This window comes from Vicia villosa, linkage group LG4 (genome assembly GCF_029867415.1).
Source record: "Vicia villosa cultivar HV-30 ecotype Madison, WI linkage group LG4, Vvil1.0, whole genome shotgun sequence".
In the NCBI taxonomy this organism is placed as follows: domain Eukaryota; kingdom Viridiplantae; phylum Streptophyta; class Magnoliopsida; order Fabales; family Fabaceae; genus Vicia; species Vicia villosa.
The window spans coordinates 43,347,039-43,365,968 of NC_081183.1; positions in this window are offsets into that span (position 1 = coordinate 43,347,039).

Sequence of the window (18,930 nt, forward strand, 5' to 3'; positions counted from 1 at the left end):
TCATATCATGGAAAAGAGTGGTCATGGCCCTCTGATACGTCGCGCCAGCATTCTTCAACCCAAAAGGCATTACTTTGTAGCAGAATGTCCCTCATGGCATAATAAAGGTTGTCTTTTCCATGTCTTCAGGTGCCATCTTAATCTGGTTGTATCCTGAAAAACCATCCATGAAGGAAAAACCTCAAACTTTGCCGTGCTATCTACCAACATATCAATGTGAGGTAGAGGAAAATCATTTTTTTGGACTCGCTTTATTCAAATCTCTATAATCAACACACATGCGAACTTTTCCGTCTTTCTTTGGAACAGGCACAATATTGGCAATCCATTGAGGATACACAGAAGTGACAAGGAAACATGCGTTTATCTGCTTCAAGACCTCATTCTTAATCTTCTCTGCCATATCGGGATGACTCCTTCTTAGCTTTTGCTTGACAGGAAGACATTCAGGTTTCAACGGCAAACGATGCTCCACAATATCCGTGTCCAACCCAGGCATGTCTTGGTAGGACCACGCAAAAATGTCAACATACTCTTTAAGAAGCTCTGCAATCCTCTTCTTAACATCTTGACCAAGCAGTGCCCCAATCTTGACTTCCTTTTTATCTTCTTCAGAACCCAAGTTGATGACTTCTAATGGCTCTTTATACGGTTGAATGGTGTCTTCCTCGTGCTCAAGCAGTCTGGATATCTCATCAGGAATACATTCATCACTCTCTTCTTCCGCCTCATACACAGGACACTCGAAGTTAGGAGAGGGTGCAGGGTCATTACTTTCAACGGTTTTATTGATTAATCTGCACAAGTGATTATTATTTCAGGAAAAGGAAAGATATATGCAAACATGTAATCGTGCAGATTATGGCAAATGAAAACATTTTTTTAAGGTTTTTTTGTGTTACCACTTTCCAGAAAAAGCAAAAAGATAAAAAGCATGTATATGCAGAAACAAAATGACTTTTATTGATGATTTTAATGTTTAAAACAAACAGGAAAAAGCCCCAACAACTTCACTTTCATCTTGGGCAGAATGAAAGGATTTTGAAAAACATAAAAGCAAATTACTTTGAAGCATGAGTACACTCAGGAATATCAATGGTGATCCAATTCTTAATCATCTTTCCATGTGTCACAAAGCTCGGCACTTCTGGCTCTGATTCGTCTTCAATAATAGCGTTCACTTCTGGAGGAGTCTTCCCAGGATATTCATACACCATGTTCACAATAGATGCTTCATGAGTCGGCAACGGATTGTTCTGCACATTTGGGCCAATATCACGGAAGGAAAGCATACCAGAACGGACCAATCTTTGAACTTCATTCTTCAGAGGCCAAAAATTTTCCAAATCATGCCCAGGAGCATTCTGATGAAAAGCACAAGTGGCATCAGCCTTATACCACCAAGGGAGTTTCTCTGGAACAGGAGGTGGTGACCTTGGTTGAACCAACTTCTTATGAATTAGTGCAGGATAGAGTTCAGTATATGTCATGGGGATAGGATCAACATTAACTCGAGGATACGGATTCCGCCTTGCTGGTTGTTGATTAACAGGAGCTACAGGCATTGAATTCACAACAGGAGTTACTGACGCCACTTGTTGAGATTGATTTCTGAATCGACTATTCCTCCCATGAGAAACAACATTAGCATCTGATTCCTTCTTCTTCTGGAATGAAGAACCATACTTCTTCGCACCACCAGACGAATTGTCATTCCGAACCAGACGGCCTTCTCGCACAGCTTCTTCCAACCTAACACCCATACCCACCATTTCGGTGAAGTCTACATGAGCACTTGCAATCATCTTCTCATAGTAAAACGGACCAAGAGTCTTAAGGAAAATCTTAGTCATCTCTTTCTCTTCCATCGGAGGAATCACTTGGGCGGAAACCTCACGCCATCTCTGAGCATACTCCTTGAAGGATTCCTTCTCTTTCTGCATCATAGCTCGCAATTGATCTCGATCAGGAGCCATGTCCACATTATACTTGTATTGTTTCACAAACGCCTCAGCTAAGTCATTAAAAGTGAGAAAATGGGTGCTATCAAGGCCCATATACCACTTAGAAACAGCTCCAGTCAAACTGTCTTGGAAATAATGGATCAACAGACGTTGATCATCAGTGTGAGTGGACATCTTCCTTACATACATCACCAGATGTGCCTGAGGAAAGGAATTTCCTTTATACTTCTCAAATTCAGGCAGCTTGAACTTAGCAGGTACTTTCACATTGGGAACAAGGCAAAGATCATGCACATTCTTTCCAAACAATTCTTTCCCACGCAGGGCTTTCATCTCTTTCTGCATTTCTTCAAACTGATCTTGGGAACCATCCATTCTGTCATGAATTTCACTTGGAGCAGCATCATAAATGGGCTCTGGGACAAAAGGACCAGTATGAACAATAGGAAATGTGTTGACCATAACAGGAGTCAATGGACGAGTCATCTCAGGAACAGACAGATAACCTTCAGGCATACCCCAGGGATATCCATTAGGCATACGTTGTTGAGTAGCACCAACAGGAACAGCAGGAATTGTTGTAGCAGCAACTTCAGAAATCACAGTGGCCTGACCCTGAGCTTGGGCATTGGGAGGAGGAACCTGATTCTGATTCTGAGTCTGAGCATCCATTAATGTCTCAACCAGAGCAGTGAGACGATCCACACCAGATCTCAAAGTAACAACCTCTTTGCGTAGCTCACGATTCTCTTGTTCAAGACCTTACATCTTCTTCTTGCAGTTAGCTCGAGTGTTATACCGGTGAGATAGCTTGATTTTGTATGAAGAATACTGAATAAGACCTCGGGAATACTCTCGGAAGTAAAGACCAAAATGCGGAATGATGCATGAAATGCAATGCAAATGATTTTTATTGGTTTTCAAGGAACTTTAAGACATTAATTGTAAACATTAGCAAAAACATAAAACATAATAACATTCTTTCATTAGTAATGGGAAAGCTTACAAAAGGATTCAAAGATCCAAAATTACAAAACAAAGGAAAAGCTAAAAACTAGAAGGGAACACTTCTGACGAAGATCCAACTCCTCTCTGCAGCTTCCTACGGAGCTTCTCCAATTCATCTTCATAAAAGGCCTTCAAATGAGCATTCTCGACCCTCAGCTTATCAGCAACTTCCTTCCATGCAACTGAATCTTCATGACTACTAGAGGAAAATAAATCCTCTTGTCGTCTCTTTCGCTTTTCTCCATGTTGTTGAAGTAACTCTTCTTGATGACGGATCTGATCATCCTTTTCCATCAACCAACCATCTTGGATATCAAGCATTTCATCCTTTTCTTTCAAGTGTATCTTCAATTCTTTATTCTCCATTTTCGAAGCATGAAACTTCTTCTCCCAAGCATCTCTTTCCATTCTCATCTGGGCCACGAGCTCTAGATGCTCTTCACTACTCTCGATGGGAATAGTGGAAGACAAAGGTGGAATAATGAGTAGAGAAGGCTCCTCGAGTAAGTAAGGCATCTGAAAGGTGTGAGCTCTAGCTTGAACCCAATCAGTATAGTCTTTGAGAGCAACACATTGCTTCTTTCCCAAATGTCTGTTCCTATCGATATGGTGCCAAGCACGCACAAATCGATTTCTCATATCCAAATTTCCATCCTGATTAAGATAGAAGATTCCTGACACAAGAACACTAGCGGGTCGCTCCTTCATGGGGTAACAAAATTGACGCCTTGCAAGAATGGGGTTGTAGGTAATTCCTCCTTGTATACCAAGAAGAGGTACATTAGAGAATTCTCCACAACTATCAATAATCTCACCAATGTCATAAGCAGGATTGTACCAATGGATATTCCCATTAGTAAGAGGCATGATCTTCTGAGACCAAGAGAGACCATCAGGGTTGCTCAAGAAATTCTTAGTCTGAGGTAAGTGTAAAATAAACCACTTATAGAGAAAAGTAGTGCAACAGTTGATAAGTCCACCTTTCTTATCAGTCCTATGGGGAATGGAATGATAAGTATCCCCAAGCAAAGTAGGCACAGAATTCCCGATCATGAAGATCCGACTAGCATTAACATCGACGAAGATGTCAATGTTGGGAAAGAGTATCAAACCATTGATGAGCAAGGCCAAAAATATCTCAAAAGCAATCCTACTTCCTTTACTAGCCAACATAGAAGCCTTTCCAATCAAGAACTTAGAAGTCAACCCTCAAATTCCTCCTTTTTTGGTCATATTTGCTTTCACATCTGATATTTTCAACTTAAGAAGCTCTGCTATCTCATCAACCTGAGGCTCTTTCTCTAAACCACTAAACGGTATATCATTCGTAACTGGCAAACCAATCCAATAAGAATACTCCTATAAAGTGGGCATAAGCTGATAATCTGGAAAGGTAAAACAATGATAAACCGGGTCATAAAACTGCACAAGAGTCTCAAGAATACCCTTTTCCACTTTGGTCTTCAAGATAGAGATCAATTTCCCATAACGGTTTTTGAAGTTGTCAAGATTAGGAACCAAAGTTGCTAGCTCTTTCAACTCTTTTGCATTAGAATTCCTGAAAGTGTACTTCTTGATGCTTCTCTTTTGATCCATGGTACCTATGATGTTTACAAACAAAGTCTCTAAGTTCCTTGAAAACCATTTGTGAAGAACATTTTTATGAATGCATGAATGCATGGTTTATGCATCAACCACAATCAAGAGCACACAAGACCACATCAAATCACACAAAATCACACAATCCAGGTTCAAAGGTTCGACGTCACGAGCATGGAGCCATGGGTCTACCCATCCCACAAGGTGTGATCTAGGGAATTTTGTACCTGCCAATCGGGTTCTACAAAGGTTCCCAGAGTTTTCAATCTTCTATCGGATATTACCGGCACGCACAATTGCTCATGGGCGCCAATAATATGCCTAAAAAGACCTCGTCTGAGCGTAGTATCGCATGACAACAAGCTCAAATTGGTACTTGATCTTGTTTCTGCACTACATCCTAAAAAGGCTTAGATGGGTTAAAAAGGTTATAGGCCATTCAGCTTCTACGGACACTCACTATTGAAAGTAATAGCGTTATCACGATGGTTCGTAACAACCTCTACTACCTTCCATGAGGCCTCCACTGATTGGGGTTCCACCATATGACGCTCATGGTAAGGATTGCTCCTGACATGCGACTATTGGTCTTACCACCTCCTATCTCAAGTTACTCACCAAAGTCCGGGTTAGAACTTTATCTCATCACAGAGGAACCATCGAGCACCAAAAAGAAAAAAGAAAATAAACAAACAAAACACACAACAATATATACAAATAAAACACACAGATAAACAAAAATAGGCTTAACACACTTAAAACTGGGTCCCCAGTGAAGTCGCCATTTTTCTATAGCGGGGAAAATCTGAGATCGAAGCCATAGGATTGACTTGACTCAATATTTTGTTTGAAATCGCCACCGCGCTTTATTGTTTCCAAAAGAAAAGGGAAAAGAACGTAAAACCCAAAGTTGTTTTTAAAACAAAAAGAGAACTCAGGTTCGGGTGTTGATTATACAAGGGGAAGGTTTTAAGCACCCCTCATATCTGTGGTATTCCACATGAACCTTTTTGAAAATCTGTGTCGTGTGTGCTAAAAAAGGGTTTGTTTTATTTTTAAAATAAGCTTGGCAAGACATTAAGCCTTGTGCCTACATACCTCCTCGGTGCAATGGAGAAGTTAGAGCTAATGTAGTTCCGCTAAAAAGGAAAACATTTTAAAACGAATAAACACTTTATCGTCGTCGGAGAGAAATACTCATCCATTGATCTTGAGTATGAGAACAAACGAGTTCTTTGCATCGCTAATGAAAGAAGGGCTCCAACTCGGATAAAATCAACGAGTATGCCACTAGCTCTCTCACGCGGAAAAGATCTCACTATATCAATCAATTTCAAAATCGTGGGGTATAACCACTCGTTTCGACAATTAGTCGTGTCTAAACTTTTGAAGAAAAAGGCCACTAAGGGCAAAAGATATTTTTAAAGAAAAGGTTTTAAAAGAGGTTTTACAAACATAAGAAGGTTTTTGAAAAAGGGAGAAGATTTTGAAAATTTAAGAATGGGAGGAGATGAAGAGGCTATCCTATTGCGTAAAATAAAAGCTAAGGAAAGAAACAGTCTAACCGAAGAAGAAGCCAACACTTGACATTGTGAGTCAAGGTAGATTTCCCATCCTTTGGACTTATCAATACCAAACCAACACATTACCACTTGGGGATCCAGAGAAACTTATTATCTTAGCACCACTTTGCATTAAGCACATTAAAATTCTGACGAAAATCGGGCAGAGTAACGGTTGTTTTCGGGTAAATCCTTATCTCAATGCCTTGGACTTAACCATCAAGGACTTTCAAAGAAATACCAGCATACACAAACAAACAACAATCAATGCCAGACAGACAGAATAACATCATAGTAACAACAGAATAAGGGTCCAGAGGCACTAAGTCCATAAGTCTGAATCTCCAAAATGCTCGGGATAGTAACCAATAGTCCGAAAGAGAGCCTTAAACATTTTTTAAATTTTTGTTGTTTATTAGTGTTTTAGCATAAAAGTAAAGTATGGTCCAAGTGGACAAAAAGAAAATAGCGGAAACATAAACATGATGAAATGATAAAATAAAGCAATAAAGCGAAAAATAAAAGAGCGATATAATAAAATGCGGAAATTAAAGTCAATTGTTATATGTTAAAGATAACCATCTTGAAACTTGTCAAGTATGTTATCAAAGTTAGTAATAAAGATCGATGGTGAGTGAAGGATGTTCTCGGATTTAAATTCAATGGACATTTATCAGAAGCTTGATAAAATCTTAGCGACTACACGATAAACCTCCATAAGTCTTAAATCAACTGCATACAATTCTCTTCCATATTTGATCTTTTTGATTCGGGACACGAAATATTGCGCTATGTTAAGCAGATCGCCAAGTGATTTATGTAGAAATCACCTTACAACGAGGCCAGTCAAAACTTTATGTGCTAATGCATGCGAGAGAAGCGATATGTAGATCACTCTCCAAAAGAAATACCGCACGAAAAGAAAAATGAGGAGTGATCTCGTCTTTACCAAGAATCCATAAGAATCCTCAAGGTATTAAGACTTTCATCGATCAAAAGAAAAAGAAATAAAAGATGGAACCACATTAAAAGCTCCTTTCATCCATAATTTCAATCACTTAATTTTGCGGATTTGGATTCTCATCCTATCGACGCCCTAAGTCCATTGATATTAGAGAGAAATTAGGCCTCTAATCTGTGATTCAAAGAAAATATCAAAAGAATGGAGTAGAAGAAGAGTTAGAACCAAAAACAAGTCAAAATAGCAAAAACAAGCATTCTGCCTCACTGGAAATCGATTTACCTCTGTAGGAAATCGATTTCCTGCCTGCAGAATTCAGATCTGGCGCAAAAAAAAGAGTGGAAATCGATTTCCCTCTGTAGGAAATCGATTTCATGCGCACAGTTTTCAAAAAAACAGCATTATGAACTATAAAACTTGATTTAGACAAACATACAAACACCTTATGATCACATATCCATTGGAGCACGAATTTTCCACCAAATCACCATCAAATGGGACCAATATAGCATCAAAGATGCATTGAACACAAGCAACAAATATCTACATCTTAGAATTTAGGAATTTACCAATTCTTGAAACAAATTGTTGGAGTAACTTCAAGAACAAGCACAAAGTGTGTAGATCCTTCAAAATTGGAGATGAACAAACAAAGCAAAGAGAGAATGTAGGAGGTTTAGTTCAAAACTAGTAAGATTCAATGTGAATCTCACTAATTCTATGAGAATGAACTTTGGGTGAGGGTTTTGAAAAGGGTGAGAAATGAATTTGCAAGCAATTTTTTGGCTCTCCAAGCTTGAGAAATGAGAGAGTAGAGACCTCTATTTATAGGATGAGAGCAAGAGTAGTGGCAATTTGGTCATTTTCTCTTGGTTAATTAACTTGTGTTTAATTGGTACTTAAATGGTATTTAAATGGTAAAAATGGTAAAATGAGGTTTAAGTGGGTTTAATGAAGGGATTAATTTTGGTGAGGTGGAAAAATGGCAAAGTGATCAAATAAAAAGGTGCCAAAATGATGTCAAGTTTCCCTCCTTATATTTTTTTGAATTTTGCGCACAGGAAATCGATTTCCCATAGGGGTAAATCGATTTCCACCTTCAAATTTCCAAAAAATGTTTTCTTGCACTGTTTTGATTTTTGCCCGATCTTTTACTTGTAAAATATAAACAAAAGAGACAAAACATATATTTTTTTGATTTTGGTTAGTATGAACAAATAAAAAGCTAAAAGTGCTTGATGATTCCCCTCAGAGACACTCACAGTATCAAAGATAGAGCCTCACAATGGTGCTCTTGATTAATGATTAATATGCAATTGATGTATGATTTTAAGGTCAAAAATTGGGGTATGACAACAGGAGTCGCGTCCAACATCATTCTCGCAAAGAATTCTAAACACTGATCAGGAACATTCCCATTTGATTTCGCAGCCAAAAGTATCACACACATTGATAGCTTAGAGTCGGAAGACCCCTCAAACAATGGTATATTTATTTCTTTCAACAGCTGATAAAACCTTTGAGCTTTCTCATTCGGGAGCTCTTCTCCATCTAAGTCTTGTGGTTCATCATACGCCACATTCACCCCTAATGCGTTAGTGAACATCTCCTCGACGAGATTAAATTGCTCCTAGCATTGCATATGTGATGAACTACTCCCTGGATCAACTCTATTTATATCTGGTTCTATATGTGTTTGACTGCTAGAAGCCTCTCTATTCATCTCTTGCATTGTTTCCCCATTAGATGTCCAAACCCAGTAATTTAGCCTAAAACCCACTCTCTCCAAGTGACGTTTCACTTCACAAGGATCACTAATAATATTTCTGCAACCACAATTTAAACATGGACACCTTACCCCTCCTTCCTTGCGACAACATTCTTGAGCAAACGCATATGAGAGAAACGCGGCAACTCTGTTGAAGCAAGCATAGCGGCAAGCAACAAAAAAATTGGAAATATTGATCCGGGAATTATCGTCCTCGGAGATGGAGAGATGCCATTCAATAGTTTATACGGACTCGAACTTTGGATTGAATGAACAAAAGATAAAAAGATATGAACAGGTAAAAATGAACATATTCTTAGAAGAGAAATAACTTATCAGGAATGTAAATATATTCACTCCTCACAAACATACACTTACCAACCCGTTATACTCAACCTACGATACTCATCTATGTCATCACGTATCTCTCACAAAAGCGTCCATCTCTGGAGCACAAACGAGATCATCTCACAACAAAGGTTATCTCTAACGCGAAGTCGCGAGAACATCCGTATTCTCGCGTCGGCGATCTCTCGCGCGCCGCTCAAACACGAAAGCGTTAAGAACAAATACAAACAGTGAATGCTAGCTCTAAATCTATCTCTAGAGTTCAGAACCAACAGATTATCATCCTAGATAAAGATTCAAGCAGTTTATCTCTAAAGCAACCTAAATCCCCAGCATAGAGCAAAAATCCAGGATAACATCAACACATATATGTAAAGCAAGTTAAATATAACATTATAATCGGTAAATATACATAAGATTCAAGTAAATATACAAACAAACCCAACCAAAGAGAAATACACAAAGAATAGAGAAGATAAACCAAACATCTCGCGGTTTGTCAGCTCCAGTTGATGAGAAATCCACCTCCGATCTTCCAAGTGCATGACCCAGTGTTGTTTTCTAAGCTAATCTTGATCTAAGAATGAAAATGATGGAGTTGGAACCAAAAACTCTCCAAAACCATACCCTAGAAATGTTACAAATGAAGAAATATAAACACAATTTCTGCTACGGCCGCTTAGCGGCCAAACCTCGCTGAGCGGACTACACGTATTACAAAATATCTAGAACAGTAAACAGGGATCCGCTTAGCGGCCAGGAAAATTGGTTCGCCACTGGAAAGCGCGCTGGACGGGCGCTCAACGGAGCTTGCTGAACAAACATTCTCCAAAATGGCTCCAAAATCGCTCCAAAGTGTTCCAAACTTGCCCACTTCATTCCAAGCTTCCCAAAATATAAAATACCTACAAAAATATAAAGAAAAGCTAGTAAATGATACATAAAACAAATGAAACTAAAGTATGCGAATATATACACAAAAGTGGGGATTTTATTACAAAATCAGAATGAATATAATCGATAAGTGCCACAATTATATACTCAAAATAACAACATTTTGGCACTTATCAAACTCTCCCCAACTTGAAACTTTGTTTGTCCTCAAACAATGTCAAATAAATCAAAGAATCAAAAGTAATAAACCAAATAATTGTGAATCAACAAGTTTAGAAAAACCAAAAACAAATGTATGGTTCAACACAAAAACGTATAAACAAAGTAAATACTTACCACTATCCTACAACGACAACATGTAAACGAAACGAATCCTAAGCACAAAAAGCATACAAAACATTCTAACACAATACATGCTATCTCATGAATCACACCTAGAAAAATTTCATCAATGGATTAAGAACACACAAAGGTGAAGGACTTTTAACACTCATCCAACAATCTTGCAAACAAAAGATTAAATTATGCATTCATCCAAAAATCACATTGAAATTACAAAAGCAAGAATGGCAAGGGCTTTTCAAGGTTGTAATGTGGCTTGGTTAACAAACAAGGGATATGTCCTAAGGCTAATCGAAACAAAAACTTGCATAAATCTAAGGGAGTGATCAATCCACCAAAGATTCAAACAATAAAACCTCGATTAAACTTCTTCCATAACCACAAGTTTCTCAAACCAATCACAATGCTTATTAGCACAATTATTCACTTCTCTTTTCTTGTTATTTTTCAAAACTTTTTCTCCTTTTTTTTTCCTTTCCTTTTCTTTTCATTTTTTTTCTTTTCTTTTTCTTTCTTTTCAACCTCATAGCAACAACCACATAAGTAACAACCATTTATCTCCCTAACTTGAATTCAACCACACCATCATATGAATACTCCATACTTTCTAAGGCAAGTTAAAAATTCATACCAAAAATCATGGTTGAGGGTTCAAGAAAACAAGGAATCAATCATCCATGCAAAAATGACAACTAAACACTCAAAGATAAGCATTTAGCAAAAACAACATGGACATTGACAAAAAGCTCAAAAGGGTTAACAAATGATCACACACTCACAAGGTGAATTGACTATTTAGTTATGGTGGTTGTGCTCAAAATGAAACAAAATGCCTTGATCATTTTCATGCTTTCATAAAATCAACATAAACAAAAGATTAAGCATAATAAAGTCCCGTTAAAACAAAGATTGTGGCCTCCAGCTTATTTGAATAATGGAAAGCTTCCTCACATTTATGGTTTTGGAACTAAAGTGATTCAATCAACAAGCAAGTAATGCAAAAGAATGAATGGTATGGTAATTGTACAAATGAAAAGTTTCCTAAACATGCTATGCTATAGAAAGCGATAAATGAGTACCTTGAATGATACGACTTAAAAAATAATATCCTACCATACATCCGCAAGTTGAAACACTCAATCTTCGGAAAATCACCTCAAAAATCTTCGAATTACCGACAAAATTCGAGTACAAACAACAAATAAAAGAATTAGAAAAATAAAACTAATATATATTACTAATTATCCTTGGTAAAAGTGGGAAAAAATGAGTGAACCAAGTGGAATAGGAACCCCACTGGTACAAAGCAAGAAAACAAAAATTTACTGTCATCGCTTAGCGGAGCTAGGCTCGCTTAGCGGATGACAGAAAAACCAGAAAAATCAGAACAGAAACAGCTGTTCCAATCTTCCTCCACTTCACCTAAATACCTCATAAACATAAACATAACCAAAACTTTACAACCGTTGGGGTGCCTCCCAACAAGCGCTTGTTTTACGTCGTTAGCTCGACGCCTTTATTGTTTTGGTGTTTGGAAAGTAGCTTCCTCCAATCATGCCATGGTGACGTATCACCGCACAGCCTAAAGAAAGTTTCCTAACCAACCACTCAACAAACGTTACGACTTACGAGTACAAATATATACAACAATTTCACAAACATAAAAGAAAACACAAGTATAAAAATATGTACACAAACAAACACATATATACAAGTATGAACACATACATGTATTATTATACAAAAAGAGAAAAGTTGGTGAATGTTGGATACGCAAGTTGAAAAGTGAAGATTTTGAATAACGAACTGGTCCGATCTCAACGTGTTTCACCAACATTCACCAACAAAGTATACTTGTATGCAAACATATACAAGTAACTATATGGTGAACATAAATAAGTAAACATGTACAAGTAAATATATACACGTGAAACTATACAATATATACGTTATATACAAAGCTCAAAACCACGGAAACTATTGCGATGCAATCCACATCCATCCCCGACAACGGCGCCATTTTGTTGAAGCAAGCATAACGGCAAGCAACAAAAAAGATTTGGAAATATTGATCCTGGAATTATCGTCCTCGGAGATGGAGAGATGCCATTCAATAGTTTATACGGTTTCGAACTTTGGATTGAATGAACAAAAGATAAAAAGATATGAACAGGTAAAAATGAACATATTCTTAGAAGAGAAATAACTTATCAGGAATGTAAATATATTCACTCTTCACAAACATACACTTACCAACCCGTTATACTCAACCTAAGATACTCATCTATGTCATCATGTATCTCTCACATAAGCGTCCATCTCTGGAGCACAAACGAGATCATCTCATAACTAAGGTTATCTCTAACGCGAAGTCGCGAGAACATCCGTATTCTCGCGTCGGCGATCTCTCGCGCGCCGCTCAAACACGAAAGCGTTAAGAACAGATACAAACCGTGAATGCTAGCTCTAAATCTATCTCTATAGTTCAGAACCAACAGATTATCATCCTAGATAAAGATTCAAGCAGTTTATCTCTAAAGCAACCTAAATCCCCAGCATAGTGCAAAAATCCAGGATAACATCAACACAGATATGTAAAGCAAGTTAAATATAACATTATAATCGGTAAATATACATAAGATTCAAGTAAATATACAAACAAACCCAACCAAAGAGAAATACACAAAGACTAGAGAAGATAAACCAAACATCTCGCGGGTTGTCAGCTCCGGTTGATGAGAAATCCACCTCCGATCTTCCAAGTGCATGACCCAGTGTTATTTTCTAAACTAATCTTGATCTAAGAATGAAAATGATGGAGTTGGAACCAAAAACTCTCCAAAACCATACCCTAGAAATGTTACAAATGAAGAAATATAAACACAATTTCTGCTACGGCCGCTTAGCGGCCAAACCTCGCTGAGCGGACTACACGTATTACAAAAATATCTAGAACAGTAAACAGGGATCCGCTTAGCGGCCAGGAAAATTGGTTCGGCATTGGAAAGCGCGCTGGACGGGCGCTCAGCGGAGCTTGCTAAACAAAACTTCTCCAAAATGGCTCCAAAATTGCTCCAAAGTGTTCCAAACTTGCCCACTTCATTCCAAGCTTCCCAAAATATAAAATACCTACAAAAATATAAAGAAAAGCTAGTAAATGATGCATAAAACAAATGAAAACTAAAGTATGCGAATATATACACAAAAGTGGAGATTTTATTACAAAATCAGAATGAATATAATCGATAAGTGCCACAATTATATACTCAAAATAACAACATTTTGGCACTTAACCCCAAGCAATCTCATTTATTTGCGTGAAGATTTACCCCTGGCTAATTCCCCTGGCTATTCTAAGGAATTCTTGTAGTGTATATAGCTCTAATGGTTACTGAATAATCAAATTACTATTGCATTTTTAATATTTTAAGAGTAGATTTTATAAAAAATAGGCAATATTTATAGTCCCACTTTTTTTCTTTAGTTTAATACAATCTTATTAATAAAATGGCTAAATAATAAATAGAATAGATAAAAAGCAATCAAAATAGAAATAAATTTAAAACACAAGACGTGTCCAACAATTATCAATATACAAATAAAAATCAACAAAGAAAACACCACCACCACCATAATAAAAACAAACAAACCAAAAATATAAGAAAAGACATTCTAGATAATATTCGAACTGTGCGACTGTGAATAGTGTTAGAATGACCTCCAACTGAGGAAATATAAAATTCCCCTACGCTAAATTAAAGAATGATTGAAATGAATATCTATAACATTCATGATAAACTAAGCTTCTTAATTTTAGATTTTTCCGTTGTACAACAATTAAAAATTTATGAAACACTTTTCTCCTATTACTATGTTAAATTAATATAATAATACTTACAACAAACCAATTTATAATATGTTTTTTTTAGACTTTTTTCATATGTATAAAAAAAATATTTTTTTGCACCTCATTTAATTAATTAAATTATTTTCTCTTAATACTATAAATTTTGTTGTTCCAAACTAATTTAATAATATTATAAATTTTATTACCATACTAATTTAATAATATTATTTAGAAAATTTCCTCAAATTAATTTAATAAAAAACAAATAGTATAACGGTTTATAAGAAAAAATAGTATATATTTTCTCAAACATATTAAAAAACAATGAGAACAATATAATAAAGTTAATTATATGTTTTAAGCATTTAATATTGACATTTTTAAATAAGATATTAAAGAAGTCTTTGAAGTGTAGTCATACACAAAAAATCTTTATCACTAATCAATTAATTAAATTTAGTTTAAAAAAGAATAATTATAATATAAAAACTTGAATCTATTTAAACAAGTCATACACATGCACTATAATTTTTTTACACGATAATATTTTATGTATTGTTTTTTCAGTTCATCTTTAAACCTGTTGGGACATTTGTGTGCATGGATCATGAAACTATGGAGAGGAAGAGGATGGATGTAGCAAGGTTCCTTATTCGCACAAAATATTCCCTGGTCCTCAATGAAACTATCAATATTGGAGTGAATGATAATGCATATAGTATCAAACTGGTTGAGGACATGCATGGTCCTAAGAGGATTGTTGTACCCAAAGAATGGCATGATGGAATTTTGCATGAAGGTTCGTCGGAGTCGGAGGTAGGAGACTGGGAGGAAAGTGACGGGGACGTTGGGGAGAAGCATTTCAGTGATGTCAGAAGCGGGGCAGATGAAAAGGAGATATCACTTCATAGCCCAAGGGCTACTGTAGCTATGGGGGTTAGAGGGGAAGGAGAAACTCAGTATGTTTTGGAGGAAAGCACTCAACCTTTGACGGAAAAAGTTGGTGAGTCAGGGGATTTTCAGAGAAATAATAGGGATTCTAGGGGAAAGTCTACCCTCTCTGCGCCAACTGTTGCGACAAAAGTTAATGATGATGGAGAGGGGGTATTAAATGTGGAGGAACTTGATAGGTCATATCAAGAAGAGAGAGAGGAGGCTTGCAAAAGTCAGCGTCACGTGGTATCAATAACCACTGGAAATTGTGTATTGGGCCTGGTGGATAAGGAAGGTTTGGATGTTGGTCAGGATCAAGTAGAGTCGGATCCAATTTCATCGTTTGGGCCTGGGAGTCAAAGAAAGCCCAAGAAAATTAAACAAGTGACCCAGATTTATGAGAACTTAAAGATCCCCTTTGCTCCTTCTTATTTTTTTTGGCTCTTCTCCACTCACAAGAAAATCATATCCGTCATTCCCTAAATGTGTCACCAGCGAGAGATGAGATTCATGGATCGCATTCAGGAGGATCGGGAGATTCTCTGCTTTGTGGAGAATCCATTAAAGACTCAGGGGTGGAACAGGGGAACAAGCGTATTTGGAAATCTATTCAAGGGGTACCATGATGGGTGTGGAAATCTATCAAAGAGTTGGGGGTTGAGGGGGAAGAGGATGATGAAGTGTTTGAAGGGGTCGCGCGTGACATTGAAGCAAGAGAACGAGCATGTTTTGATGCGGGGAAGGCGAAGATCAGTGGTGTCCAATGAATTTTGGAACTTTCAACATAATAGGGGGTGGTAATTTGGTAAAGAGAAAGAGGGTCTGTAAGATTTTTTCAAAGGCGAAGGTTGACTTATGCTTCATTCAAGAAACAAAGATAAAAAGTATGGAGTAGAATATTATTAAGAGTTTGTGGGGAGTGGAGGAGTGTGAATGGTCGGCGCTGGATTCTGAAGGACAATCGGGGGGTGTAGTTACGATTTGGAGAAAAGGAGTCATCAATTCTGAATTTAGTTTCAAAGCTAAAGGATTCCTGGGAGTTAAAGCTTCTTGAAGAGGTACTAACTGTTATTTTGTTAATGTATATTCCCCTTGTGGTATTGTTGATAAGAGAAGTCTGTGGAGTCAATTGTTGGAATGGAAACATAAACTGCTAAGAGGAGAATGGATAATAGGAGGAGATTTTAATGCAATAAAGGTAGGGGGTGAGAGAATTGGGAGGGTGTCAGCCAATTGAGTTGAAATGCAGGAGTTTTCAAACTTTATAGAAATGCTTAAGGTGGAGTATCTACCGGTGTTAGGGAACAAATTCACATGGATAAATTCCAGCGGTAAAGCGAAGAGTAGAATTGATAGAATCTTGCTTTCGGAAGGGATTATCAATCTGTGGAAGATCGTGGCTCAGGTGATGGGGAACAGAGACATCTCAGACCATAGGCCTATGTGGGTGAAAGCTAGAAATGTGGACTAGGGACCGAAACCATTCAAAGTGTTTAATTATTGGTATGATCATCTGGAATTTGTAGAGTGTGTGATGCAGGAATGGAATTCGAAGCACGTTCAAGGGAGTAGTGCATTTGTTCTAAAAGAAAAGCTGAAACATCCTAGGGATAGATTGAGATGGTGGAATCAAAGAGTATTTGGGTGGCTGGATGTGAAGATAGAGGATGATGTAGACGAATTAAATGCAATAGAAGAGGAAAACATGTTCATTTCAACTTCGTTGAACCAAGATGTGTGCGAGAAAAGGAGACAAATTCAGCACAGTATATGGTAAAATCTCCACTACAAAGAGAGTATGCTGAAATAGAAGGCAAGGGTGAGATGGATAAAAGAAGGAAATAATAATTCAAAATATTTTCACTCTATGTTGAAGACAAGAAATAAAAGGAATATGTTAGTTTCTATCCAAACACCACAGGGTGTTGTGGAAGGAGTGGAGGAGATAAAAAGTGAGGTGAAAAGGCATTATGAAGGGAGATTCAAGAGGCTGGTTAGACCAAGACTGAAATTGCAAGTGCTGGAGTTTAATAGGCTCTCAAGGGAAGATATAACACTATTAGAGGAGGAATTCTCAAGGGAGGAAATTAAAGAGACTGTGTTCAATTACGAAGGGGACAGAAGCCCAGGGCCAGACGGTTTTAATGTTTCTTTCATCAAAAAAATGCTGGGACGTGGTGGGGAATGATATAGTAAGGTGTGTTCAAGACTTCCATAGCAAAGCTTCTCTTCCAAGGGCATTAACAGCTTCGTTCATTGCTCTAATTCTCAAATTTGATCATCCTCAAGGATTAGAGGAATATAGACCTATCTGTTTGATTGGTAGCATATACAAAATAATATCCAAGCTCCTAGCAGCAAGATTAGGGAAAGTCATTGGCAAGTTGATATCAAAGTCTCAAACAGCTTTCGTACCAGGTCGTCAGATCTTAGGTGGTGTGTTAGTTACCAATGAGATTGTAGATTTGGCAAAGATATCAAAGAAGAGCTGTCTGTTGTTTAAAGTAGATTTCGCCCAAGCCTATGATTGTGTAGATTGGATGTTTTTAAAGCAGATGCTATTAAAGATCGGGTTCGGACACCGATGGATTAAATGGATGGATGTGGGAGTGTTTAATAGTAATATGTCAATCTTGGTGAACGGGAGTCCGTCAAGAGAATTTCAAGTTCAAAGGGGACTACGGCAAGGTGACCCGTTGTCACCATGTCTTTTCACTATTGTGGCTGAAGGACTTGCAGGACTGGTGAGGCAGGCTATTAGAGGAGGAGTATATAGTGGCTTCAAGATAAGTGAAGATGTGTCATATGACTTATTACAATTCGCAGACGATACCGTATTTGTTGGGGGATGGTTCATGGAGAAATGTGTGGGCAATCAAGATCATGTTGGGAGCAATTGAGATGGTATCGGGGCTGAGAGTAAACATGTGGAAAAGTAAGCTTTATGGTGTAGAGATTGATCAATCCTTTCTACAGGCAGCAAATCAATTTCTGTGTTGTAAAATTGATAGCATACCGTTTAAGTTCCTAGGGATAACAGTTGATGGTAATCCGAGAAGATTAAGTTTCTGGAATCCGATTATTGATAATATTAGGGCTAAGTTGTCTCCTTGGATTGGAAGGTTGCTTTCAATAGGTGGAAGAGTGACACTCATCAACTTTGTGATAACAAATATTCCTGTTTACCATATGTCCTTCTTCAAAATGCCAGCAAAGGTGTTAGATACAAGTGTAAAGATGCAGCGCAATTTTCTATGGCATAATGCAGGGGAAAAAAAGGTGTTGATTGGATAAGTTGGAGCACAGTTTGTATGAGGAAAGAAGATGGAGGGTTAGGTGTTAAAGACATGGAAAAATTCAACAAGGCTTTGTTAACTAAGTGGCTATGGAGGTTCTTGATGGAAGAGGGAGCAATATGGAAAGGGATTCTAGAGGAAAGGTATGGTCTTTTATATAAAAGATTATTATTTAAGAAACTAAGTGGTAGGCACTCCTTAGAATCAATATGGTTGAGAGACTTGATGAATATTGGTGATAGCAGTAGCGCTGTAGGATTCACTCGAAATATTTCAATTCGTATTGGCGGTGGAAGCAAGGTGCCGTTTTGGAGCAGCAGATGGTTGGGTAGAAATGCATTGCGCTGTGAGTTTCCTAATCTGTTTCAGGTTCTGGATTGTGAAGTCAAAAGTGTGAAGGAAATGGGT